Here is a 26,297-nt window from a genome sequence, read left to right as displayed (position 1 = left end):
AACACCGCCCGAGCACCACGGAAGGACAACGCTATCTGGGCTGCTCAAGCTGGCAGTGCCAGCTCACAGCTGCCCAAGGCCCAGAAGGAAACTTCCCAGGAGCCTCCCAATTTTCACATTGCATATGCTTAAAACCCCAAACTTATGGTTCGTACAGCCGTGCAGAAAGCGCTTCCTGTGGACTACCTCCACAGTGCAGTTTTCCGACGTCTGAGACATTTTTTTTAGGGTCCCTGCAGAGCACCTGCCCCTCTTCTCTTCTCTCAGGCAGTGACTCCACAGACTGACCACAGTGCTGCTTGCTGTTTCACTGCAAACCAGCCAGCTTCAGCGGCCAGCTCCCTCCCGCGCCCTGAACGGCCGGACGGCACCTCAGCGAGACGGGGCGGGCCAGGCTCGCCAAGCCCATTCCAGGCCTCCTCCGCGCAGCTCACCAGGGCTTCAGCCTGACCCGCCAAAGCGCAGCAAGGACGGAGCTCGCACGCTGCGCCTCGGCCCCCGACGGCTCCCCGCAGCCCGTCCGGCCTCCAGGCAGGAAGACTCGCCCAGCCCAAGGAGCCCGGCATGCGCCTCAAGGCCGGCCAGGGCTCCTCGGGGGCGCTGCCGGCTCCCAGCTCCCTCGCAGCCGGAGGGCTACCTGGAGAGGCGGCCAGGACGGCGGTGCCGGTCCGCAACTGCCCCCGTGACGGCGCCGCTTCGGGAGCAGCAGCCGCTTCCCGCACAGCGCCGCCGACCCACGACAGGCTGCACCGGGCTGGGCCGGGTGCCGTCGCGCAGGCACATGCGCGGCACCGGCAGCCGGGGCGGGGGCGGGGCCTGCCCGGGGAGGTGCCACGAGGGGCGTGGCCAGCACAGGCGCTGTGCTGCGGGGCGGAGGGCGGAGAAGAGAGCGACCATTGGCTGCGGTGCCGCTCTCTGATTGGTTCTCTCCCTGGGGAGGCGGGGCTGGCAGGCTTCCCGCTCTCGGAAGGTGGGGGCAGGGCGCGAAGCTGCTCTGGCTGCGGCAGGATGGTGCTGCGGGGCGGCGCGCGGAGCCGGGCGGCGGCGGCGGCAGCGAGGGCGGGCGGCGAGCACTGGGGCCGGGTGGCAGCGGGAGGTGTGTGTGTGTGGGGGGGGGTGGGTTGTGGCTCGTGGCGGGGACTGGGCAGCGGCTGGCGGCGCGGCGTCCCGCAGGGACGATGGCTCCTCACTGTCCGCCCTCAAGTGCCTGGAGCACTCGCAGCGCACGGAGCGGCTGGACACACTGTTCGGCTTCGAGCGGCCAACGGAGCCTGGCGAAAGCACGGGCTGGCTCATCAATATGCACCCAGTAGGACAGGGCCGGGGGGGGGGAAGTCACCAGCGGGGGGTGTCACGGACAGGCACCCGGTAGGACTAGGGGGGACAACGATGGGGGGGGTCACCGACATGCACCTTGTAGGATGGGGGGCAAATGTCACCGACGAGAGGGGGAGGTGTCACCGACAGGCACCCGGTAGGACCTGGGTGTGAGGGGAGGTGTCACCAACAGGCACCCCGTAGGACTGGGGTGGGAGGGGGCGGGGGGGTCGTGTGTCATAACAGTAAACTAGTGGCCCAGGTCCCAGAGACAAGGGCAGGTTTGACTTGAAGGGTCCCCCAGTAAGCTGAGAGGCCTTGTGACCGACTATCTTCTTGGGTTGGTAGGAGAAAAATACAGCTCCAGTGCTTCTGTTGGTGGTTTTGTCAGAGCTGTTAGAGAAGACCTGAGATGGAAAGCAGCTGTATCAGTATGGTGGCTCCACTAAGGTTTCTTAGAGGGAGGTTGGTTTGTTATGTGATGAATTATCCCTTCAAGGAGCTGTCATATTTTTCCTGTTCTTTTTTTGTCCTAAAATTGATCTCTGGAGCCTATTTCACTTCTTCTAAGCCCCAAGCAGGGGTAAATTTCCCCTCTCATCTCATCTTGATCCTCCTTGTGCTGCAAAACTGGGTTTGTTCTGACAGTGCTGTGAACTGACGATCAAAGACAGCCCCAGTGTGAAGGAACAGATTTCCAGATGGCCAGGATTTCAGGACAGCCTCGTGTCCTCCCCTCGCAATTGAGGACACTAGTGCCAGAACCTCTTGCGAGCTTCTCTTCTCTGGAAAAGTGTCTGGCTTTGTTGCTCGTTCTCAAGTTTCTTTGCAGGGCTGTGAACGAGAAGTGTCATCCTTCCTCTCCAAGAAGTTTCAAGGGAACATTTCAAAGCTGGAAACTGTCCCCAAAGAAGATTTGGATCTGGTCAGTATTCCTCTGCCTGCTGTACTATTGAATAACCCTAATCTTTCTTTCTTTCTTTCTTTCTTTCTTTCTTTCTTTCTTTCTTTCGAGCTCAAGTGGAGTAGAAAGGGGCTAAGCAGTAAAGGGAAGCAGTATGCTTACCTTTAATCTTCAAGCACTGTTTGCCTTGCATATCATGAATAGGCTAATTATTGCTTATTGATAGTAATTGCTTATTATAGTAATAGTAAATAAAATATATGTTCTGCTCCAGCACATAGTCTTTTTCACAGGATGCTCAAGAAACTTCCTGAGCTAGAAATGGTTGGAGATTAAGAGTGTTGTGGCAGAGGGAAATACTATACATTTACTCTTTCTTGGGTGTGTACTGGTGATTGCGCTTGGAAACAGACAACAAGACAAGATGGCCCTTGTTGTGAACTAGCATAGCTCATATGTTCTTCGCTGGCTTATGTGCTTGCTAGCATCTCTTCTCGCTCCTAGTCTTTCCATCCAATTACTACCTCTTCTTTGGCCAGTTCTTCCATGTGTGCCAGTATAATTTGCCTTCCCAACGCTTTCTTACTGTTAGCAGTCTTCCCTTTCCCTCATTACTCTTTTCCACCCTTAGCTGGCACTGTCTTGTTGCTTTGTAGCCAAATCACTTGGTGGGTCTTAAGCAGAACTACATTAAGTTATCCTTCCACACGGTGGATGACTTGGTGAAGGTGCGGAAAGAGATCTCTCCTGCTGTGAGGAAAAACAGTGAGCGAGACCAGGCGAGCGATATCTATACGTCTATGCTGTCAAGGAAAGAGGTCTCCTTAGGACGGTTGGCCCATGGGCTTATTAGGATTCCCCTAGTCACACAGACTAAAAAGTACAAATGAGAATTCCAATCTTCTCTTTGGTTTCCTACACCTGATGTCTGATTTCAGTTGAACCATTTCAAAGGCAGAGGAATCTAGTGAAGTGAGCACTCCCTGCCCAACTGAGAGGTGTACATTTTTTGTTCCAGGTAATTCCTGGGGTGCCCAACTATTCTTAAACTCGTTGCTATGCTTTATAAATCCAGTGCCGTAAGAAACCTTTATTATAAAGGCATAGAGGTAATAAGTGTTTTTTGCCTGTGAAATGTTTCCTCACGTGCTGTCAGTCCTGATGACTCTCTTTCTCGAAGGGGGTTGTTGCATTAAAGAGAAGCTTTTGTTATTCCGTTCTCTCCTGTTAATGAATTTTGCTGTTTGGTTATCAGCGGGTACCACTGTTGCTACATTGTCTCCTACAGTCAAGCCTGCTGGGTCTGAGATGTGCATAAACCTACTTACGTAAATTAGTTGGTAATCTAATGAGAAGTGCTCGTTAAATCGTATTCTAAAGCTGATTTGAGTTTAATGTGTTTGGTCATATTCAGGATCCAGTTGTTCTCGCCTTTGACATTGAAACTACCAAACTCCCTTTGAAGTTTCCTGATGCAGAGACAGACCGGATCATGATGATCTCCTACATGATTGATGGGCAGGTAATGGAACAACAGTTCTTTTCTTCATGCTTCGGAGCAAAATACTAGACAGCAAACAAGCATGTCACCTTTGGCCGTCTCGTCCCTGGCTTGCTTTGTTGCTAGTTGCTTGGTCTATATGTAATGGCTGTGGAAATAAAATTGAAGTCTAGTCTGAATGATGCATAAGGATTTCCTCGTTTTGTATGTTGGAGAACCCAGCTAAGGCTACTGGTGCCCCTTTTGAGGGGCAGTAGTAATTCGGAGAGTATAGTCCTTAAGTTGTCTCCCTTTTGGCACCCTTAGTTGATTGTAAGCAATTGTTCAGAAGGTGACCTCCAAAGAGTTGTTCCCACTTGACAAAAGCTCTGCGTATCAAGCTGTGCAAGGATTATCGCATCGATGGAAGACTATTTCATCCTTTAGGCAGTGTGTTCTGGTTGTTCAGGAACGTGTCCCTGGTGTAGCAGGGATCTGAGTCCTCAGTAACTCTTCCTTTGTCAACTTTCTAGGGCTATCTGATCACAAACAAGGAGACTGACTCTGAGGATATTGAGGACTTTGAATTTGCTCCCAAGCCGGAGTGTGAGGGTCCATTCTGTGTCTAATGAACCAGATGAGGTAAGTAGGTTCTACTTGGGAAATAAGGCTGCTTTTTATCTGCCTTGGTCTCTTGTAGGCCAAAGAGAGCTTATCACCCAACAGAGTGTATCTTTGGGGAGCACAGCGGACAGTCACAGTGCTGGTGATGCTTTCATTTTGTGGTGTGATGATGAGGCAGATCGGGTTCTAGCTAGGTCAAGAGCAGAGGGGAAGGACTGCATCAATTGTATTATATCCAGTGCCTGCCTGCAGGAGGTGAATTTGCTGAGTGTTTGTGTTTGTGGGGGAGATGTTTTTTGTTTTGGGTTTTTTTTTTTAATCCTCTGTTGCATACTAGGCTCATTTAATGCAGAGGCGGTTTGAACATGTCCAGGAGACCAAACTTACTATCATGTCACATACGATGGAGACTTCTTTGACTGGTAAGACTGGGAATGAAAACTGACCTGGTTTCTAAAAGGAAATGTTGCCTAGGCCATGGGGTGAGATCGGATACCAGCCTGTATGTCCTTTGTCTGGGGGTCACATAGCGGCCACGTGTGTTCTAATCTATGCAGACAATCCAAGCAGTTTGGGAACCTGTTTACATCCTGATTATGTGCTCTTTACATGGAGTGCTGGGCTGAGTCTTGGATCGCCAGCCTGCAGAGGACTGTCAAAGAGGGGGAGGTGGAATTCAGAACTTTTTTTTCCTTTTTTTTATCCTGAGCAGAGCTATGTTTATTGGCTTTGAAATATGAACTTCTATAGTGTCCCATCAGTTGGTCCTGGGATTGCTGAGCTACTTCTAAATCGTTGTTGATTTGGCAATGTTTGTATACTGATGACCTCAGTAACTGGAGAACAGGCAAAGTGTCAAAAGAGAACTGCAGAACAATAGGGAGACCAGAGCAGCCAAGCCTTCGGGGAGCGAGGGAAACTCGATCATAATGTTCTGCCTCCTGGTATAGGATGTAAGCAAGCAGCTTCCTTCATGCAGTAGCTCTGCCCTACAGGGAGTTTCCACTGTGGCCAGCTCTCACGGGTAAGGTCTGGAGCAAAGGAGACTTCACAAGAAAAATTCCTCATTAAGTAGCTTACAAGAAAGTAATTCTGAAACCCTTGGGATGGAGTTGGGGTGGAGGAAAGGGATTGCTTTGTTTCTTCTCTTCTGCATTGTCTTTCTCCTCAGGCCTTTTGTGGAAGCAAGAGCAGCAGCTCATGGAATTAATATGTATCAGGAGATTGGATTTCCGAAGTACAGCCAGGGAGAATACAAAGCACCGCAGTGCATCCACAGGGATTGTCTGAGGTACCGAGTGCTGCCTCTGTACCGTATAGCTGCATCTTTATCTGTTAAATTTGTATAAAATGCCTACAGTTGATGTATTTGAATACTGCCCCTTTTCCGTCTCTGTGCACTGCTATCATGTGTTTCATCTTATTAGGAAAGGGCAACCTCATCTTTGGTTGTGCTGCTTCTACTCGGTACTCCGTTGTGTGCCATTAGCTACAGAAGTTACGTCTCACCCACACTAGCCTGAACGACTAACTCTGTTTATACAGTCTGCTGGTGGCTGTCATTGGGGATTTGAGAACTGTCCTGGATAGCAGGTAAAAGGACAGGATAAGACCAAACCGTTGTAGTGGGCACAGGGCCATATTCTAACCCAACAGCCTGCCTCGCACAGAGAGGAAAAGAAAGGGTGCATATGCGTGTGTGTGTGCAGGAGAGGGCTGTCTGTCTTGGCAGTTGTGACTTGAATGTTTTTTCACATTGGAGCAGTGTCCAGACTCTGGAAAACGACTGCCTCTCTTTGCAGTCCTGCTGATACCTCCTCCTGTGTTTAAATGTTTATCTCTGAAGTCTCTGAAGTTTGAGGGCTGAGAAAAATCTGAGCAATAGAAATGATCTGAATAGCAGAATTTGTACGAGTCAGGATTTAAGAGCATGGGTAGATATGCAGACTGTCTAAAGCTGTGCAGCTTCTTATTCCACTGCACTTGGATGTTCTGCTCTCACCTTTCCCTGTTACAGTAATCAAGATCTTTTTGTACGTAGCAGCCCTTTCTGAAGTGCAGGGCAGTCTCTTCGTAGACTGGCATTTTCATTATTCTGTCTAGGTGGGTGAAGAGAGAGAGAGTTACCTGCCAGTGGGAAGTCACAACCTGAAAGCAGCAGCAAAAGCAAAACTGGGTTATGATGCAGTGGAGCTGGACCCTGAAGAGATGTGCCGGATGGCTACAGAGGAGCCTCAGGTATTCCCACCCTGTGGTGTATCTCTGGGCATCTGCAATATTAGTGAATCTTTGAGTTAGAGCTTTGTGAAATCCTTTAAGTTAATGCAGTGTCTTTGAGAAGTTGTCAGTGTATCTTGCTGAATTTCAGACACCTGAAAGAACTTAAGCTTAGGGAAGAACAGAATTTCTTTGATGTGTTTCTGGCATTGGCATTGCACTGTATATTTGTGTTATTTACACTCCTGCAAAATGGTAGTACTCGTAGCATTGCAATGGAGCAGTACTTTAAGGTGTCTCCTGGACACTAGCAGTGAGGTTTCTGCCGAAGCCCTGGAGATCTTTGTAGGCCAGGAGTGGCCTCCTGACCACTCAGGAGTTCAACAAATTTACAGATGATGGCCATGTGCTGGACTCGGAGACGTATGTAGGAGGCCACATTGAAGCTCTGAAATCTGGGTTTTTTCGCAGTGACACCCTTGCTGCCTTAAAATGGCAAGGACACGATCAAGGTGTTGCAATGGAGGCTTTAAAATGGTAATGCAATGATGCTCTTCTTTCTGGAGAACATGGTAGTAGGGAATAACCCTCCAACGGGAATTACCATCCTCTGTTCTTTTGGGGGATACCCAATAGCAATACCTGTTATAAAACTTTGATACCTAATTTATGGCTTGAGTGCCTGAACCTGCTTAGAGTTTAGGTGGGAAGGGTTGGAGAAGTTGCTCCTCATGACCTCAGGCTGGCTATTGGGTAAAGACAGTGTTACAGCAACGAGGGTGGTTCATTGCTCTTGTGTGGGTTTGTTTATTGGTTGGTTGAGGGTGTGTGTTTTTGTTTTTGTTTTTGTTTTTTTTTTTTTTTGGTTTTTGGTTTTCTTTGAGCCAGTGGTTGTTGGCAGAGATGGCTCTGTTTTTGTCTCGTCAGGATTATATCTTTGTCCTTCTCCCTCTCAAGCCAAGCTTCTTTTTGCCTCTTTTACCTGTTTCTGGTTAGTGCTACTGTCTAGATTGTAAGCTGTAGAGGCAACTTCTCTCCTTGCTGTGTGATACACCACACCTCAGCGCTGTTTATTTTAGTGACCTTAATCTCGTAAATGACCTTAAGGGAACATGCACTGTGAATTTAGAAGGATCTTAAATCTAAATCCTTGGCCCCTTAGAGCCTTAGAGATGTGTGAGCAGTTGACTGCTAGGTCAGCCCCGCCTCATAAGTGTTGCCCTGTGGAACATACATGCAATCTTCTCTTCTTGTTAGCTGCCCTATATAGCGTCCTTTGCAGGAGAACTCCAAGGGCCGGGGAGCAGTCACCATCTCTTCTCTGCTTTGTGTTTTGCCCTAGTGCGAGTGGTGTAGACTTTTGTGAGCTGTAGAGTTCTTAGCAGAAAGCCACCGTCCTTCAGTTCTAGAGAGCTCAAGTTGGCTGTGGAGGTCAGGCCAGCTAATTGGCCAACATTATCTGCCTGCTCACATCGGAGCTGATCGATGAGCGAAGGGGCATTTCGAGATGCCATTCAGCTGACCTGTTTCAGACATCTGCCCTTCAGATGAGATGAACTGCTCTCTACCCATACTGAGACATGCTCTGCTAAGTAGTGAGCCCATTTTCAAAGATCCCCGAAGCTACACTGGAGCATGGATGATCTTGCAGAAGCTGTCACCCCCTGCCACCCTTCCCTGGGCGGTGTGCGAGAATGGGTGTCGTGCCTAGAAGAGGTCTCAGTATCATTCCTGTATCCTTGCAGAATCCTGCTGCCTTTGACTTCCTGGTGCAGCATGTGGAGAAGACGCTCCAGCATGCTGTCGAAGAGGAAGCAGGTTTGCCATTGGATCAAGTCACCAACTTCCAGGAGGTCTGTCGTCCTGCCTCAGCCTGCAGGGCCAGAGGCATGACTGGGCTTTCCAGGGAGAGCAGAACTGTGAGGATGGAGTTGCAGCACGTTTCTTTAGGCAAGCCTGGGTCCTGTGCACATATGTTGGTGTTGTATAAGAACTTTCTTCAACTTTGAGTTCTGCTCCATGTACATCTATGCCTGATTTCTCATATTAATGAAGAACTGGCGTAGGCTGGAGGCAAGGCTGATTTTTGTCATCCTGAATATGTCTGGTGAGACAACACATGTTAAAGATGCCTGTTTAGACTCATTTGATACTCCATGGAGAGAGACAGGAAAAACTTCTCTGTAGACATTTGCAGTGTAGATGAAACCTACCTTGGAGGTCCAAAAGAAAACCTTAAACAGTGGTGGTTAAAGAAGACTCGCCGCTGCCACTCTTCTTAATCCTATTCGTTTAGTTCTTCATACTCTTCCTGTGTTCCCCAGAATCAGTGGCAGGTGTCTCTGTGCATGTCGGAAGTAAAGGACCAAATATAGTGCATATGTGACTGCATCATTAATTCCTTCTTGTTTGAATTTTACTTCTTTACATCTCCCCGCAGGCTTGTGATGAAATCAAAGTCAAGCTGAATTCCCCGAAGGATGTTCCTAACGGAATTGAATGCCCCCTTATCTACCATTTAGATGTAGGGGCCTTGTACCCCAACAACATTCTGACCAACAGGTTGCAGGTGGGTAACCTCAGTCCAGTCAGGAAGGTGTCTTCTGTTTTGTCTTGCAGATGGTCTAGGTAGTCCCTCTGATTTGATCCCCTTAGCGGCAAACAATAAACTTTCTGCCCTGGACAGGGGGATAAAATAAGGCTTGGTTTCAAATCCAGTCGGGCTGTTACAGTTTTCAGGTGTACAGAGCCGAAAGGTCTGTCCAAGGTAGAGCAATAGCTTTAGCTGGCTTCTTCCAAAGAATAGTCATTGTTCTTGCTGTAACTTGTGTTCTAAAAAGCTTCTAGAAAGGAGAATTTACTGAACATCACCTCTGTGATGTTCACATTTGTGTTCTTCTAGTACCCAACATCTGTTCATTCTGGCATATGTCACTGGAGACAGTTCTGTTTTCTCTAACATGGGTGTGCCTGACCTGTGTCCAGCCCTCAGCAATGGTGGATGAGGCCATGTGTGCTGCCTGTGACTTGAACAAGCCAGGTGCTAATCGTCAGTGCCGGATGACTTGGCAGTGGAGAGGAGAATTCAGTAAGTGTAATTCTGCTGTCTGCTTTGTCAAGTTCCCTGTTGCATTGCAGCATGGATAGAGCTTGCAGTGTGAGCTGAAGACACAGAGACCACTTCCTGTTCCTCCCCTGGAAAGCTCCTAGTTGCTGTTCCTTTGCAGTGCCTGCAAGCCACAGCGAGTATCACCACATCCAGCAATGGCTGGAGCCTGAGAAGTTTCCTCCTCTGTATCCAGATGGAGCACCCCGGGTGTTCCACGAGCTTTCCCGTGAAGAGCAGGCCAAGTATGAGAAGAAGCAACTGGCAGGTAAAAATAAATGGCGTTATCTGGAGCAGGTTTTTGCTGCGTAGACTATAAACACCTCATTAATTACTTCTCTCTCAGGTCTGGGGCTATTTAGTTCATGCTGGTGCAGACTGAATTTGATCTCAGTTTTATGCTGCAACAGTTTTCCCCTAGGATCCCAACCAATTCCTGTACGTTTTTTGAGGAGGAGGCAAGTGCTGGTTTTTGTCTCACTGTTTCTCTTTTCTCACTGAGAGCCATGTATTTGAGCTGAGACACATGAAAGGTGGTTTTTGTTTGTTTTTTTGTTTGTTTGTTTTTGTTGTTGTTCTTTAATGAGCGCCCATTAAAGCATGTCAGTGAAACACATGCATCAATATCCTTTCACTTTTTGCTCCTAAAGTGATACTGCTCAGCAGAAGCATCTAGGTAGTGGGGGCTCTGAGCAGAGGCTGAATTTGTGGGTGAGCCCTCATGGCCAATTTATTTTCCACACACACCTCTGCATCTCTCTCGAGAGGTGCTGTTTCCCCCCATATTAGTATCTTCCTCCCCTTGCCTGTGCAGTGGGTCTGCTTCCTTGCTTTCCTAGGTATGGTGTTTATTTGCATTGATGGAATTTTTCTCAGACTGGTGCCTTGAAAGCTTCAGATCTGTGGATCTGTGTGGTTTGCCCAATGCCGTTGTGTTCATCCTTCCCATTCATATTCAGGCACTCATCTCTGAGAAAGCTTTCTCTATTTATTCCCTTTACTAGATTATTGCTGCAAGGCTTATGAGAAGATTCATGTCACCAAGGGGAGGAGCGTGTCACCACCGTCTGCCAGCAAGAGAACTCTTTCTATGTAGACAGTGTACGAGCTTTCAGAGACCGTTGCTGTGAGTTCAAGGGGCTGCATGAGGTGCTGGGCTTGAATTTCTGTTTTATTTGTCCTGCCAAAGCTAGAAGGTCCTCACCTCTCACTGAAAACTTGAACCCTAAAGGATTGCTTTGCTCAGTCTGTATGGTCAATAAGAAATATTAGCTTTCCTGACAGCTCTGGTGCAAGTGCAGGTTTTTCCCCTGCTGAATCCTAAACAGCTGCTGCCATAGTGGTTCCTATCTCTCTGATGCAATCACTTTCAGTGCTAGGAAAAAAAAACAGCTGGGGTTTTTTTGTCTTTTACTGGATCTAGAAAATCCTCAGCTCAACTCTTTTGTGATCTGGTTTGTGTTCAGTGTAGGGTACTTTTCAAACAGAAAGATGAGACAAGCAGAGAAACGATCTTAGGCTAAGAAGTGATTGCTTCTAGGAGAAAGAAGCAGCATGTTCTAGTTCTCAAATGTTTGGAGTCTTGTGGCAGAGGGAGGAGACTGACATGTAATTGCTAATATGTTGAAAGAAATGACAAGACGCTGGGACTCTGTCTCTGGAAGAATTTCATAAAGAGCTGTTTGCTTTGCAGTTGTTGGTAGTTCTGTTGTGAATCACGGAGGTGGCTGGGAAGCCTTTTCTGCTGAAATGGTTCTGCTGTTAGTCTAGATCTAATCTCTTGCTGCAAGCATTTAGCTCTTGCCAACATGATACGTGGTGTGACAGAATTGATGTAGGATGGCAGTTCTGCTGGGATTAGGTAATTCTAACTATGGGTGTGAGTTACAGTTGATGCTGCAAGACTCTTCCCTAATATAGCATGATGCCTATGCCCAACGCTTCCCCCTCAAATGCAAAAGAAAGAGCAGAAAGAAAGAGGAATTATCTTAATAACTGATACTGTTCTAGGATCACAGTGTCATATTAGGATTGAGGTGGGGCTTCATAGCCTTGATCTGGCTATTGATACTGCCTGTAGTGGAATGTAGGGTTGTCCTGACTCTGCCTCTTGCCATCAGGTGTGGAAGAAAAAGCTGTCTGTGGCTGTGGAGACAGGCGATGCCTCTGAAGTGAAGCACTGCAAGAATATGGAAATCCTCTATGACTCCCTGCAGCTGGCACACAAGTGTGTCCTCAATTCTTTCTATGGCTATGTCATGCGTAAAGAGTGAGTCTCACCTGCGGTCGTTGCTGGAGTCCTCCAGCAAGGAGCCTTGTAAACCAGAGCTGTTCTAGTGAGGCTCTCACCTTCTTAACCTGCTTCCGAAGCACAAGGGGGATGATAGGTGATCCCTGTAACACTTTTTTTGTTCCTACTAATGACTTCTTATTTATTAGTCCCCTTAGCAGGGACTTTTGCTAAACAAGGCCCTGTAGCATTGGCAATGAATGGCAGGGTTTGTCTATAGGTGATTCTTCAGGGTGTGCGGTTTCCTGAAGTATCACAGGGAAGGAAAGGAAAATGATCTCTCCTAAGGGCTGTTGTGGTTGTCTTTTTTCCCTGAGACTTTATTTTCTGTACGACCTGATGTCCTTCCCCGCAGCTGTACTTAAGAGGTAGCACTGCATCCTTTTGACTGTCTCTCCTCCATTCACAGAGCTCACTGGTACTCCCTAGAAATGGCTGGGATTGTGTGCTTCACTGGAGCAAATATGATCACACAGGCTAGGGAGCTGATTGAGCAGATTGGGTGAGTATGTGCTGAGCTGAGGAAGAAAGGTTCTCCTGTATGTAGTGTGAGCAGATGGGTAAGGGCAGAATTTGACCGGCAGAGAAGAGGAGTAGTGGGATAGATGTGGGATTAATCAGTGGAAGCTCTGGTGTTCTGGAGATGCAGATTTCTGACATTGCCACGGCTTATTAATGCAACTGCTGTTGTATGAGTAGGACTTCCTTTGCAGAAAGGACACTGCCTCTGCCTGACTTGTGGACAGAGAACAGTTCTTTGGCATATTTTCCAATCTCTTCCAGATGGTGATTTTTTTTTTCTTCCGTTCTTAGGAGATCTCTAGAACTGGATAGGGATGGGATTTGGTGTGTCCTTCCTGACAGCTTCCCAGAAAACTTTGTCATCAAGTCAACCAATGCAAAGAAGCCCAAGGTGACAATCTGCTACCCAGGTGCCATGGTGAACATCCTTGTGCAGGTGAGTCTGGCATCTGTACCAGCCAGCTGTACAGTCTGGTAAAAACAATGAAAGGGAAGAAAATGTTTTAGCCTTCTGTAGGCCTGCAAGCCAATCAGGCAGTTCTTGCGAATGGAGTGGCTCTACTGGCAGTGGAGTATGCATCTTTGTTCTTGGAGTTGGCTTCAGCCCAGAGGACAGCCTCTCTTTTGTCTCTGGCCCCCTGTGTAATGAGCAGGATGTTGGGGCTGACAGCTTTGCTTGCTACACAGCTACTCTCTGCCCTGCACAGCCCATAGCTCAAACTGGCATTTGAGTGGAAGGAGAGACTCTGGTATAGCAGGGAGGGTATAGTGTAAGAGACCAGGGTTGGTGTGTGCTTCTGTGCATAGACTGCCAGAAGCAGCAGGAGTCAAGACAAGAACAAGGTCCCATGCTCTGCTTGCTCAGCCATTTATGGCTATAAGCCAAAAGAAGTGACTTCAGAGTCTCCTGCACTTTTCTTCAGGTCCCATGTTTGAGTCCTACCTGCTAAATTGTTTTGTAGCTTTCCAAAGAGTTGCTTGGTCACAAGGGATCAGGCTAACTTACCCTATCTTAGCAGAGAATAAAGTATGTTCCCTCAGGAGAGCAGGGATTGATCTTTCCCATCGTTTGGAAGGAACAAAGGCCGTCAGTGATCCCTTCAGACAGGATGATGTATCTGGGGGCTGTCTGCTCGTATAATCAGCTGAGCTGTTGAGTGAGGCTATTCTGTTGGGGCTGTGCCGGCAGGAAGGCTTCACAAATGATGAGTACCAGGAGCTGGCGGACCCAGCCTCTCTCACCTATGTCACACGCTCAGAGAACAGCATCTTCTTTGAAGTGGATGGGCCCTACTTGGCCATGATCCTCCCAGCGTCCAAGGAGGAGGGCAAGAAGCTGAAGAAAAGGTAAGAGTTCAAAGCTTGAAAAATCACCACTTCCCCAGAGTAAGGGATTGAGGGTCCTTTTCCCTGACTACATTTGAGGCGTGTTAGTCCTTGCCCCGTGTTGCCAGTCCTCTGGAGCTGGCAGCATGTTTGGTTTGCTTGTTGCTGCATACCACCGAGATCATGCTGTCTTTAAACGGCAAGTTCCTTGCATGAGATCAGTCTTTGAATCCAGCTATGCCCTGGCCTTAATTGACACACTCTGACAGTAAATTTCTGAAGATAATAGTAAAACAGCACTTCTCAAACTTCCTGATTAGTCATGGTCTCCCTGTTTGGTTTTGAGGTGCACAGGCAAACTTTGATTTTTCTTTCTATATTTTCTCTTTAAATTCACTAATCTCTGTCTGTCCCTCTCAAATTTACAGACCTCTAGTAACACTTTTCCCACAGGTTTCCACTTTAATCCCCATCTAGGGGAAGGAATGGATCTTGCCAGTGCCATCATGTTCTAGAAAAGCAATTGCACTTGACTTCACTGACTTTCTCCTGCCGCCTCCTTAAATACGAGCACGAGCAATCACGAGAGGACTGCCCACAGACCTGGGTCTGGGTTCAAAAAATACTGTCACTGTCCTCTAGCACTCCCTGCTCTTACAAGACTATGTTTGTTTCTGCTTGAATGTCTCTGTTGGATGAACTCCAGCATCCACTGTGAGTGCCTTTGCATGCCAAGGGAGTCTGTCGCAGAAGTCAAGATGATGTCAAGCACTGAATGAACTCTGTTCATGGGAGTCTTATCTCAGAGGCCCTTGATTTTTTTTCTGTGATATTTGGGGATGTCAGCAAGTGCACTTATTTCTTGTTTGCTCTCAAAGTGAAAAGAGCAGTAGTGTGGAGTTGGCTGGCAGGAACCCCTGCCAGCTGAGGAAGAAAAGACTGCCTGGAGGAGGGGTGAGAAAGTAATGTATGCTTGAGTCTCACCTCTGTTCCACTGAAGCTTCCTGTGATGGTTGTATTGAGCCATACAAATAATTGAAAGGTATGTGAAATCCAAGAAACACAACAGAAAAAAAGAGGACAGTGTGTTGTCATAGTTGTTTGAATAGCGATGTCCAGTTTCCTCTGAGTCCATTTTGCCAGCATCCCCTCGTGTTTTCCAAACAAAGCTTGATTCTCCTCTATAAGGCTTTTCCTAGTACCTCACTCCATTTCTCTACTCCTCTCACCCTGACTCTCACTTCTTGCCCTTTATTTGTGTGCATTTAAGAACATTTTGCCAATTAGTATTGGCAAGTTGGGGGCAGAGGATGATGTGCTTTTGCAGCTGGAGTTGAAGTAGTTCATAATGTTACTGCCTCTAGCTGTGTAAATATGCCTAGATCCTGCTAGTACAGAGCCCTACAGCTTGGATGAACTTACCTGGTGGCTGCCTGGTTTGGCAATACTAGAAGTACTTTGGCAGGAGGGTAGTAAGCAGCATCCTGGGAGAAGTGTTCCTTGGCATAGACCAGGTTTTGCACAAGCTCTATATCCTAGGTATGCAGTCTTCAGTGAAGATGGATCGTTGGCTGAACTGAAAGGGTTTGAGGTGAAGCGACAGGGAGAGCTGCAGTTGGTGAAGATATTCCAGTCTTCTGTATTTGAGGCCTTTCTGAAAGGCACCACACTGGAGGAGGTCTCTGCCTCTGTAGCCAAAGTGGCTGATTACTGGTTGGAGGCACAACCAGTACCTCCTCACCTACAAGGTGAGTGTAGGGTTTGCAGGATATGCATCCCCTGCATGTTTGTCTTCCCAGGCTGGGGCCAGAGAAGAGATGTCAAAGCTACCCTAACACTGTAGGGACTATGGGCTTTGTCTGAAGAGAATGGTTGGTCCATTGTGCCTCTGATGGCTGTTTGCCTGTAATTTCTGCCTCTTTGATTCTCTAGGGCTGCTCTTTTGGGTCTTTTAGCACCAGACCTGTTATTACAGCACTTCTTTCAGCTGTTACCACTTAATTGTGGGTAAGCGTTGTCCTCCAGTCACCTCTTTCACAGAGGTAGCCTGGTGGTCCTCTTCCACCAAGGACTTTCTCTGGAGCCACTCACTGAATCAGAGGATGGCAGAGCCATTTGCCTGCAGAATCTTTTCTGAGGAGCCCGGAAGAGATTAGCTTTAAAATAACCAGCAGGAGCAGAGACAATGCCAGAAAACAGAGCCTCAAACTGGGGAGCAGGAGAGATGAGAAACCGGAGCGACTGCTCTGCTTGGGAGTTTATTGGGAGCACTTCCCCTTTGTATTTTGCATCTGGCACTACAGAGCTGGGCCCACTAAGAGTTTGCCATACAACATCATTTCAAAGCATTGCATTCACAGCATGAGTTCTGATGCAGATCTCATGTCCGTGATCTCTATATTCCATAGGTCATGTTCGCAACTGGAGCAGAGATTATTCACAAACTCCTCATAAAGACAGCCATATCAATCAGTTTAAATGTTCCATGTATATGATAGCAACTAGGTTTGATCATTAGGTTCCTGATAGTGAGGTTTTTTTCCTTGTTCTCTTTTTCAGGCTGCCAACATGCCTGCTTGAGAGCTGTTTGAGCTGATCTCAGAGAACCGTTCCATGTCTCACAGGCTAGAAGACTCCGGGGAGCAGAAATCCACTTGCATCAGCACTTCCAAGCATCTGGCAGAATTCTTGGGAGCCTAGATGGTGAAGGATGCAGGGCTAAGCTGCCGGTTTATCATTGCTAAGAAAGCAGAAGGGTCTCCAGTCACAGAGAAGTAAACCTGTCTTGAGGGGCCCGGACTTTTGGGAGGATGTGAAGGGAATGGCAGGGTGAATTGATGTGGCATGACCAAGTGATTGCTGGTGTACTGGCTTGGACCATAAAAGAGACTGTAATGGTGAGTAATGCTGTGCAATTGCCTGCTGTTTGTTGGCATAGCAGAGGGGTGAGAGGAGAAGCCCAGAGAGGTGTGTGCAGGCTGGGAAGATGGGGTGCTGTGCTGCCAGTGACCTTGCTGCTGGTTGGTGCTTCCCTATCTTCTCCAGGGCCATCCCACTTGCCGTCTTCCAAGTAGAGCCCAGTGTACGGAAGCACTACCTCCGGAAATGGCTGGAGAGCCCCTCACTGCAGGACTTCAGCATGCAGGCGGTGAGTTGAACGCCCCTATGGAGCAGCACAGCCTTTGATTCTCCTGCACTAGGCTGCAGCTCCTCCCTCGGGAGGCACTATGTGGGCAGCAGTTACTTGTTGTCACAAAGTGAAGTGCTGTGGAGAGTGCTGCAAGCAAGGAGAAATGCTGGTCCCTGCATCACCCAGCGGAGCCCAGAGCAGCACCTTTCTACTCCATCTACTTCACTGTCTACTATTGTGTGTCTTGCCCAGATTCTGGACTGGGACTACTATACTGAGAGACTAGGCAGCACCATCCAGAAAATCATCACTCTTGCTGCAGCACTGCAGCAGGTATGGAGGTGGGAAAGGACAGGAGGGCTGCAGGTCTGTGGTGACGGGAGGAAAGGCAGAGGGCATTGGCTCTGGGGACTGCTTATGTGTGATTTGACAATATTCCTCAGGTAAAGAATCCTGTCCCATGGATCCGGCATCCCGACTGGCTGCACAAGAAACTCCTAGAGAAGAATGATGTGTACAAACAAAAGAAAATTAATGAGCTCTTCACTTCTGAAGGCAAGAGACAGGTAATAAGAGTGAGAGAAAGGAGTTGGCTGTGCTGATGGGCATCTCTTGCTGATAGTGTGGCCTCAGCCCCCAAATCTTCCTGCTGTCATTTCTCTCAGGTCCTAGCTAACCAGCACCAGGGGGGAACACCCAGCTCCCAGACTGGAGACAAGAGGATTTGGGGGCTGCTAAGCCCCTTCAGCCATTGGTTCCAGTCGCAAATAAAGGGAAGCAGGTCCCTATGGCAGAGGAAAGCCAGCAGGTGTCCCAGTATCTGGAACTGTCCCAGTCCTGGTGAGAGATCCTGGGCACACCTGCTGCCATGGCCACATTCCCCTAGGGAGGTTACTTTGTTCCTGGTTGGGTGGGAAAGGGAGACTGCAGGAGCCTGAGGCCAAGATGAGGCCAGATGCTGTCACCTTCTGTGCTCTTGTGCTTGTTGGGACAAGCAACTATGATGCTGGCACAGTTCTTCTATTGATGTGTTTACCCTGATGACTGTACCTCTTTCCTTTCCTCAGATATTACCGCATCCCCATTGGGAATCTCCCTGATGACATGTCTACCTTTGATTCTGACCTGTTTTTCTCCCACCACCTCTGTCGCCACAACCATTTGGCGTGGCTCTCACCCACGGCCCGCCCAGAGCTGGGGGGTAAAGAGGCTGATGACAACCGTTTAGTTACGGAGTTTGACGAGAGAGCCTCAGTGGAGATAAACAACCCTGGCTGCTACTCCACAGGTAGGACAGCACTGAGCGGGAGCCGAGCCAAGTGCTCTTCAAGTGCTTCCTTCTTCAGGAGAAGGATGGCTGCAGTGGCAGAAGAGTATCTGAGCAGTTCTGCAGTTGCTGACAGCTTCAGAAGTTGAGCGATGATCTGGACAGGATATATGCAATTGGCATCTCCTGGGGATAGAGAGTCCTGTATGCAATAGAAAAATGCATGTAGGCATTTAAGTACAGATTATTTTCTAGTTTGTGGCCTCTCATAGCAGCATTCAGAAGATCACTTCTGGTGGTCGCTAGGATGAATCTTTCTGTGATGCAAAACAAGCTGACTGATAGTTGTTCTGAGCACCTCTGCTGCAGTTTCCAGAAAAAGCTGGTGGCCGCTGGAGGGGAAGTAGATCCAAGTTTTGTTGGAAGGTGCTCTGCTGTTTAGCTGTGCAGTGAATGGGGCCATCCGTACATAGCATCACGGCCGTAGAGGGGAGAGGTCTGGCCATGTGCCAAAAGTGTCCTTTAAGGCCTGTAATACAAGGTGCGTGGCAGTCTGGAGAGCAGCACAGTTTCCCATGCTGCTGCAGTACCATACAGGCTTTCACCATTTCCTGATATGAATATCTTGATGTTGCACTCGGTAGATGCAGCAAGACCTGTAAAGAGCTCTTACAACTTGTGGAAAGTCCTGGTAAGTGGGTGCATTCATCATACCTGGAGAGGGGATTGTGTGCTTGCTGGTTCTCTGCCCTGCTTGCCCGTTGACAGGTTGTGTTTGTTCACAGTGTGTCTGGAGCTGGATATTCAGAGCTTGGCTGTAAACACAGTGTTACAGTCCCATCACATCAATGACATGGAAGGAGGTTCCTGTGTGAAGATCAGTTTTGATGTGATCCAGCAGGCATCTCTAGAAGACATGGTGACAGGGAACCAAGGTGCCAACATTCCAGCCAGCTATGATGAGACTGCCCTGTGCTCCAACCCCTTCAGGTATGTCTGTAAGGGTCAGCATGAGATAGAGCATCTGTTTCATCCTGCCTGATGCCCTCAGGGTCCTGCTTCCCAGGCTGTACCTGCGAGAGGGCAGGGTCCTCCTTCCCAGCTGACTGGCTGGCTTTAGCCTCTCCAGATTCTTACTAGCATGTGGTTTGTGGGGTGCCTTGAAGCACAACAGGCAGCTGGCTTGGCAGAGGGAAGGAGGCGAAGCCCAGCTTTGTCTGTTGACATCCTCCCTTTTAGGCTTGAGGATCAGCTCTACCTAGTGGCTCAGCCAGCATATGTGAGGAGATGCTTTTGAAGAGTTTGCCCTTTCCTGTTTCTCTTCTCTTCACCTCCACAAGGTCACAGAGGCACATGTTTGCCCTGTGGCTTATGTGCTGAGAGCTAATGCATCTCTGCTTTGGCAGAGTTGCCACTTGCTCTAGCGTTATCTGAAAACATGTCAGTGTGTGAAAGGAGGAAGGGCTCATGTGCCTGGTATGATGCTCGTCTCTGCTCTTCAGAATCCTGCCACAGAGCATGATGGTGAGCTGGGTGAAGGAGATCACACAGTATCCCAACATCTATGCAGACAACCAGGTGATTCGCTTTTACTGCTGGCTCCGCTCTCCCTCCTCACTGCTTTATAAGCCAGCTTTACATCGCCCTCTGCACAACATGATGAAGAAGCTTTTCCTACAGTAAGTGAAAATGGAGCTTGCCATGCCCTGTGCGTGGAGCAGACGGACATAGCCATGGGTGGTACTCTATTGGCACCCATAGCTGGGTCTTTTTGAGCACCTGTGGCACAACCTCTGGAAAGGCCCAGTAACTTGCAGATGCATAGTTGGTCCAACTTTTGTTGGAGTGCCTGCCATCCTGTGGTTGGAGCTCCCTTAGATGGCGAGACCTAGGCATTTGACTACTGGCTGTGCTGGAGCAGCACATCCTTCCTGAATTGTATGTTATGCTGTGGTTTGCTGTTCCCTATTTAATGGCAGCTAAATAGCAGCAGTTCCTCCAGCCTACTGCCTCCAGCTCCTGTGTTCTGCTTGACTGTTAGTGGCTGAGTTCAAGCGTCTTGGTTCTTCAGTGGTTTATGCCAACTTCAACCAGATCATCTTGTGCACCAAGAAACGGCGAATTGAGGATGCCATCGGCTACATGGAGTACATTATCAACAGGTGGGGCACACTTGGCTGCCAAAGGGTACGCTCAGCAAGCCAGGCCTGGAGAAAATCTTCTGGAGGCTGAGCTAAGACATGGCTCAAGGTGTGGAAGGAGGATGCTGATTCTTGCCTCTTCTTGGTCCTCAGCACTGCATTTCTTGCAAAGTTAGCTTTGGAAGAAAGGGGACAAGGTCACCTGGTTCTCTCGCCATCATGCCCAGAGTAGGGATCTGTCCCTTAACTGTGCTGCATGGGGTAATATTCCAAAAATATCTGTATGATTCAATCTAAAGAGACCTTTAGGAGAATGTGAGCAGTTGTGCTCTGCCCAGTCTCTTATACTCTGGCAGCTCTCAGCATCCCAGCTATGATGTGTGGGCTGCTAAGACAGGCGTCTTGACACAAGAGGCAGTTGAAGCTTGGGTATGATTCCTCTGCAGCCCTTAGTTCTGCTAATGACTGCTCTGCAGCCTTTTGTACTGAGTCCATTCGCTGAAGCATGGTTGGATGTGAGAAGTGAACTGCTCTCTTGCAAACATCCCCTGCTCCTCATTGCCTCCCATGGAGAAGGTTATTAGCTAGGGAAGATGCCAACACTGTGTGTGACTGCAGTCTCTTCCCTCCAGCATCCACTCAAAGGAGATCTTCCACTTTCTGCCTATTTCCTTCTGCCACTGCTGGGGATTCCTGCTCTGCATGGATCCAGCAAATTACGAAGGTATCAAAGGAAGAGTGCGTCCTAGCGTCCACTGTGGGGAGGTAAGAGATGGGAAGTGCTCAGTCCTGCAGAGACAGGGGTGCTGTGGGTTGAGTTGAGCAGGGAGCTATTGGTTTGGATATAGGGTATTGCTATGACATCACCAACCCAAAGCCTGGGCATGGCTTGTGCTCCATTCCAGCAGGACACTAGCAAGAGTCAAGTATTGGATGAGGACAGTGAGGAAGAAGAGGAGAACAAGGAAGAAGAGGAGGAGGATGGAGAAGCAAATGTGGAGGACTTGCTAGAGAATAGTTGGAACATTGTGCAGTTTCTCCCCCAGGCTGCCTCCTGTCAGAACTGCTTCCTGATGATTGTGTCTGGTGAGTGCAGTCTGCTGCTCACCTGGTCCTCCTTTGAATGTTACCTCTGGTGAGTAGAGCTATCCCCACCCTGCTGCTGCCCAAGCCATATGCACAGCATTCCCCACAGCTTCTTGAAGCTCTCTGTGCTACTGAGGAGGTTCTGATGTTGATCCAAAGAACCCCTTACAGTCAAAGACTGCACTGTGCTGGATGTGGTACAGAAGGGACCACCTCCGTGTCTGTAAATGTCATTGTTTGGGTGGTTTCAGCGCCAGTGTGAACTCTCTCAGAGAGGGGAAGAAGGTCACTAGTTCCTGATTAGTCATTGGTCCCCCAGGAGAGTCGACAAGCACAGTAGTGCTTGTGCCACTCTCTCATCGTGGACTGCATCTGGAGCTTTCCTTGTGTGTCTCTGCAGCCTACATTGTGGCTGTGTTCCACAGCATGAAGGAGGAGCTGCGGTGCAATGCCCCTGGGAGCACTCCCATCAAGAGGAGGGCCACGAGCCAGGTGTCCCAGGAGGCACTGGGAGAGACGTGAGCCATGCCTGGTGAGTACGGTTAGCCACAGTTAGGCATGGGAGAGCTGTGAGCAGCACTGCTGGGCCAGTCCTGCAGCAGGAAGAGAGCTGCCCTCCTTGCTGTCCCCGTATGCTTCCATATGGCTCAAGAGCTCTCTCTGCTCCTCCTCTCCAGGCATGATCACTTTCTCACAGGATTACGTGGCCAACGAGCTCACGCAGAGCTTCTTCACCATCACTCAGAAGATCCAGAAGAAGATAGCTGGTTCCCATAATGCCCCTGAGCCCTCAGACATGTTCCCAGTGCTACCTGGCTCCTACTTGCCACTCAACAACCCAGCTCTAGAGTTCATCAAATACGTCTGCAGGGTTAGTGGGATGGGCCGTGGTTTTTTTTCTTTTTTTCGTTTTTAAAAAGAAAAACTGTTGCAATTCTGCAATCAGTTTGTTTTGCCCAGCTAGCACTCGCATCAGAGTGAGTCCCCATGAGGACCGTCTTCTCTGCTGGTGGCCTTACCTAACATTTTCTCCTGTAGGTGTTGTCCCTGGATGCCAGAATAACTAACCAAGTAAACAAACTGCGCCGGGACCTGCTGCGCCTCATTGAGGTAGGTGAGTTCTCAGAAGAAGCCCAGTTTCGGGTCCCTTGCCGCTCCTATGTGCTCCCTGAAGTCATCCGCAGGAAGTGCAATTTTTGCAGGGACTTGGACCTGTGCAAAGACCCTGCCCTCTCGCAGATACAGCCTTCCTTTCCCAGGAAATCTCTTTTGCCCTGGCTGCATGCATGAAGTCCCTCTTGGGGACACCAGAGGCCCTAGCATGGTTGTGCTCTTGGCCTGTCGTGAACGCACATGTTGTCCGTCTTTCTCTCCACCCTTTGGCTTTGAAGGTTCCATGACAGTGATAAACCTGCCTTCAGGGTTATTTTCTGTTCATCCCCTTTCCTAGCTGCCTGTGACAGTTTGAGATGTGCTGGTGCTTTGGCTGATGCTTTATCCCCTCCCGAAATTGGTTATGGCTTCCTGGCACTTGGGGCTCTCAGAATGCTCTTGTTAGGCTGCGAGGGCTGAGGCTGCACCATGCTTTCTCTTGGGAAGAGTCACACTTGTGTTCATCTCCCTTCTCTCTGCCCCTCGGATGGGTCAGTGCTGCCCAGTTGGGTATGCTCCAACTGCCAGGCCCAGTATGACTCGGATTCCATTGAAATGGCACTGGTGGAAGCGCTGCAGAAGAAGCTGATGGCCTTGCTGCTGCAGGACTTGATGAGTGCTGGGCTGCCGTGCTGCGGGAGCCTGCCCTTGATGTGGCAGGCTGCAGCAGGAGGGCTGAAGCTGCTCTCTGCTCCTTGGAACCAGAGCAGCCCAACCTTACCTCTCTGACTGATGTGATGCAGTTGGGGATATGATGAGGCGAGTTTGGCTCGAGCGCTCTCCACTTCTTCTCAGCACATAGCTGCAGCCTTTTGTGGCTGGCTGAGGCTTGACCCATTGACCTGGTGTCAGTGGTGTGTCCCCAGAGAGCCCTGTCAAAGAACCGAGCTGCTCAGCCTTGTCTGCTATCCCAGCTAAAACCCCTTTGCCTCTAGGTGTGCAAGAAGTGTCATGGTGTGAAGGAGACACTTATGCCTGTGTACTGCAGCTGTGCTGGAGATTTTGCCCTCGCCATTTCTTCCCCAGTATGTATGCATCCTGCCACCAGGTCCGGCCTCCTGCCAGCAGCTCCTCTGTAATACCCAGTGAAAAACCCAGTGATAACTTGTGCGTAACGGCCTATCTGGCACAAGTTCATCTCTCTGTGCTTTCTGGCTGTTTATTCGTTGCTTTGTACTCAAGCCAGCCAGTCCTGCCTGACCACTTCTCCTGGCCTGGCCCTCTCCCTCCTGTCTCCTCCAGCTCCCATCTTCCCTGGCTCGTGCATGAGGTGTGCTGGGCAACCCTCCCTGACTGGTGTCTTCCCCCTCAGATCTTCATGGAGCACATCAACATCTTCCAGAGCATTGCTTGGCACTACAGTGTGGCCTATCTGCTGGAAACTATTGAGTGGCTGCTCTGTACAAACCACCAGCTCCAGCAGTGATGTGATGAACTTGTCCTCCTGTCTTTTTTTGTTGCTGTGTCAGCTCTGGATACTTGCTCTCACCTCTGCTGAAGAGCATTTGTGCTCTGTGACAGATCTCGGAGAAGCCGCATATCCATCTCGCACTGTGTGGGGGCGCTAAGCAGTGTTGGGGCAGTCCTGGTCACAGCCTGGTGCTGTGCTGGGGGAATTAAGAAGGTGCCTAGGGCTGGAACTGCTCTCTATGGGGGAGGGGGGACTACATTTGCCAGAGCCCTGCAGAAGCCCAGTTTGGGATGGGAGTTTGTGCTGTAGGCAGCATCCTGTGTGCATGAATCTCTGTGGTTTTAATGTGCAGTTTTATACAATTAAATGTGTCACAGACAATGCATCTGGTTCTTTGGGTGGAGGAGCATGTGCTATGGCCCACAGCAGGGAGCTGTAGGCAGCCTGGAAATGAGCATTCTCTGAGGCATGGGGCAGGATTCCTAGAGGGAGGAGAAAGCCAGATTCTTCTTGTTGGGCTGGAAGGGGAGCAAGGGAGCTGTCCCCCTTGGGTGCTAAAGCTTCAGGTTGACTGCAGTGAGTCATAGGGTGGGGGGGCTGCTCACTGAAATCCCAGCACAGGTGTGATGAAACCCAGGAGGCCAGTGCTTAGCTGAAGCCTGGCCTCCTGGTCCTTTCCATCTACTCCTGCTTGCAGAAGCCTGAAAAAGCATGAGGGGAGCCAAGATTACTAGATTCCAGTTAATTTTCTGGGCGTTTTGGAACACTGTGTATTCAGCTACTTCTGACACTTCCTTTTATATATATGTATATATATATATATATATATATATATATTCAATGCCCTCCACACATACTTTTATTGAAAATATTTTTCTGAGCTTTGTTTTTCACTTCTGTAGTATACCTGTTTCTATTAGCATTGGGTTATGGGGCAAGTGGTCCTGTCCTTCACTATGCTCTTCCTACATCTAGTACTGCTGAAAGGGGGGTTGAGGGGGCTGTACCTGTCTGTTTGTTTTCTTGATATTAGAGCTGGAGGAAATGAGCTGGCCTGGAGGGGCAGAGAAACCTGGCCCTAATGCAATCACTGCGTTGTGCAATTGAGTTAACGTTTGGTCCAACGGAGCCTCCAGTGGCTTCAACCTGCGCCGGGCAGCTCCTCTCAGCCCTGCATCATTGCTCCTGCTCTCCTCAGGGCAATGAGCTGCAGGAGGTGGGGGCAGTCACTTGCCTTCATCCTGCTGCTCTGCAGTGAGAGGCTGGCTCCGTCCCCCAAGCCCTTCCCATAAGTTTGCCTGCTCAGAGTTGCTCTTTGGTCATGGAGAAGCCAGGTCCTCTCCTTGGAATGAGGACAAGGTAGACTCCTCTTGCAATGGTGCTACCTTGTTCCCGTGAGCAATTGCACCCCAAGTCAAAGGGGGAAGATGCTCCCCAGCCCAGCAAGGGGAGCAAGAGGAGGTTTTGGTGCACCAGAAGTCCCCTGCCTGTCCCCCTGGCATGTCCTCCATCTGCATCCCCACCCTCCAGCCTGTGGGAGAGTCTTCAAGACATGGCTTGGGGTCTTCCCTTGCCCGGTGTGACAAGACCCCTTTCCCCCAAACTTCTGCCTGGGCTGAGCTATGCTGGACGAGGATGTGCTGAGCTGAGCTGCTGTAACCTGAGAGCCAGAAAACAGTCAGATTATGCCTGGGTGAGTTACTGCCAGGTACCTGCTGTGAATTGCTTTTGGGCATAGGCTCAGAGAGCTGCAGCCTCAGGGCAGGGTTGGTGTTGGCAGAGGTCCATGCACCACGCTGGCAGGGGTTGGGGGGGGACTTCTCCTCCTCCCCTGCTGCTGCAGTGCAGGGCAAGCAGGTGCTTGTACTCATGTTCCCTACCACCCGGGCTCCGGGGCAAGAGCATCCGTGCCCTGGCACTGCAGCAGGGTGCAGCTTTTGGGGTGGAGTGATGCGCATGTCCATCTCTCACCCCGCTAGCCATGACGCTGCACTGTCACCGCCCCCCCCCAGCACATGCTGCAGCAATCAGGCCCCAGGCAGCAAGGCTGAGTGGTTGCAGTTTATTGGGTACTGGCTGCTTGGCTAGTGCAGGACTTGCTCTAGTCCTCAGTACGGCTCCAGGGCCACCACCACTGCTGCAGCTCCAGCTGTGGCAGCTTTGCAGGGGCACAGGGGATGAGCAGGGCAGGCCTACTCGAGATGTCCCCACCCCTGCCCCCAGGACCCTGGGTGCCTGCAGCCAGGAGCTGCTCCAGGATGGGGCTGCCAGTGCTCCAAGCCAGCCAGAAAATGGTAATGCCCATTCCCGGTGTGCTGAAGCAG

At 49.6% G+C, this 26,297-nt stretch overlaps 1 pseudogene; it reads left to right on the top strand.

Moving 5' to 3' along the window:
* Positions 1-564: 564 nt before the first annotated feature.
* On the top strand, positions 565-23,988 carry LOC134143746 (DNA polymerase epsilon catalytic subunit A-like; annotated as a pseudogene).
* Positions 23,989-26,297: the final 2,309 nt, after the last annotated feature.

The sequence above is a fragment of the Rhea pennata genome, chromosome 8, assembly GCF_028389875.1.
Source record: "Rhea pennata isolate bPtePen1 chromosome 8, bPtePen1.pri, whole genome shotgun sequence".
Taxonomy (NCBI): domain Eukaryota; kingdom Metazoa; phylum Chordata; class Aves; order Rheiformes; family Rheidae; genus Rhea; species Rhea pennata.
The sequence above is the reverse complement of the archived record's forward strand: the minus strand, read 5'-3'. Positions and strand labels throughout refer to the sequence as shown.